We start from the raw sequence: 2,208 nt of genomic DNA, 5'->3' as shown, positions 1-2,208 counted from the left end.
GTCAACCTGGTGACGTCGGAATAATTTACGTCACTTGTTCAAAACGGAGGCGATCCGAATTCCTCATTTATGTCGCAGAAAGTATTTTCAATTCCTTCTTAAAGATTTTTTTTGTAGATAGTGCTTTATTTCCGTTTCATTTAACGTACATTCTCTGTTTATTTTTCTGTAAAAGAAATGTTTATATATATATATATATATTACCAGAGGTCCCACCACCAAACCAATGAATTCTGCTGTTCCAATCCCCTCCATGTCTGCAAGTGTATAACGTCTGGTGTAGAGACTTGACTTCTCTGCACAGAGTCCTGACCTCAACCTTCTTGAACACCTTTGGGATGAATTAGAGCGGGAGATGTAATTCTCATCTAACTATGAACACACTCCTAAACCTTGCTGAAGATGTTTATAAAATAGCTAAAGTTGCGATTGCTGGCAACAGTGGGTCCATCAACAAATTGGCATGTACGTATACACTACAGATCAAACGTTTTAGAACCACTTTCTCATTTAATGGTTTTTCTTAATGTTTACGACTATTTACATTGTACATAGATTCTCACTGAAGACATCAAAACAGTGAATGAACACGTATGGAATTATGTAGCAAACAAAAAATTGTAAAAGAACTTATATATACTTTTATTTTATATTTCTTAAAGTAGTCGCCCTTTGCTGTGATGACTGAAATATTAACCTTTGGTTGTCTCTCAATGAACCTCTGGGAAGTTCCTTCAAAACTGTTTGGAAAACCATTTCAGGTGGCCACCTCATAAAGCTCATGGAGAGAATTCTGAGAGAGCAAAGCAGTCATCAAAGCAAAGGGTGACTATTTGAAAGAATCTAAAATATAAAAATGTTTAGTTATTTCACACCTTTTGTTTACTATATAATGCCATATATATATAGTTATAATAAAGCATACGTATTTCCAGTTAAGATGCAGTGGCGTGGCCTTACATGTACCATTAAGGGCTCAAACGATAAAAGAGTGATCATTAGTTATTGCAAATGTTTGATGACAGTTGTTGCTGCCAAGAGAGGTACCACCGGTTATTGAGCTTAGGGTCAATTACTTTACATATAAGAGCAACCTGGTTTGGAGAGCTTTTTTCTGCTAATAAGTATATTTCCATTTAAAAAATGTATTGTATATTTCATGTTTGTCTGAGATAAAAAGGGCTGCATGGTGGCACAATTGGTAGCACTGTTGCCTTGCAGCAAGAAGGTCCTAGGTTCCACTCCTGGGTGGGGTCTTTCTGCATGGAGTTTGTATGTTCTCTTCATGCATGTGTGGGTTCTCTTCAAGGACTCCAGTTTTCTCCCACAGACCAAAAACATGATTGTTAGGTTAATTGGTCTCTCTAAATTGCCCTGAGGTGTGAATGACCTGTCCAGGGTGTATCCTGCCTCTCGCCCGTAGACTGCTGGAGATAGGCACCAGCTCCCCACTATGGACTAAGTGATATACAGGTCCTTCTCAAAATATTAGCATATTGTGATAAAGTTCATTATTTTCCATAATGTCATGATGAAAATTTAACATTCATATATTTTAGATTCATTGCACACTAACTGAAATATTTCAGGTCTTTCATTGTCTTAATACAGATTATTTTGGCATACAGCTCATGAAAACCCAAAATTCCTGTCTCACAAAATTAGCATATCATTAAAAGGGTCTCTAAACGAGCTATGAACCTAATCATCTGAATCAACGAGTTAACTCTAAACACCTGCAAAAGATTCCTGAGGCCTTTAAAACTCCCAGCCTGGTTCATCACTCAAAACCCCAATCATGGGTAAGACTGCCGACCTGACTGCTGTCCAGAAGGCCACTATTGACACCCTCAAGCAAGAGGGCAAGACACAGAAAGAAATTCCTGAACGAATAGGCTGTTCCCAGAGTGCTGTATCAAGGCACCTCAGTGGGAAGTCTGTGGGAAGGAAAAAGTGTGGCAGAAAACGCTGCACAACGAGAAGAGGTGACCGGACCCTGAGGAAGATTGTGGAGAAGGGCCGATTCCAGACCTTGGGGGACCTGCGGAAGCAGTGGACTGAGTCTGGAGTAAAAACATCCAGAGCCACCGTGCACAGGCGTGTGCAGGAAATGGGCTACAGGTGCCGCATTCCCCAGGTCAAGCCACTTTTGAACCAGAAACAGCGGCAGAAGCACCTGACCTGGGCTACAGAGAAGCAGCATTGGAC

This window comes from Girardinichthys multiradiatus, chromosome 7 (genome assembly GCF_021462225.1).
Source record: "Girardinichthys multiradiatus isolate DD_20200921_A chromosome 7, DD_fGirMul_XY1, whole genome shotgun sequence".
NCBI classification, from domain to species: Eukaryota; Metazoa; Chordata; class Actinopteri; order Cyprinodontiformes; family Goodeidae; genus Girardinichthys; species Girardinichthys multiradiatus.
The sequence above is the reverse complement of the archived record's forward strand: the minus strand, read 5'-3'. Positions refer to the sequence as shown.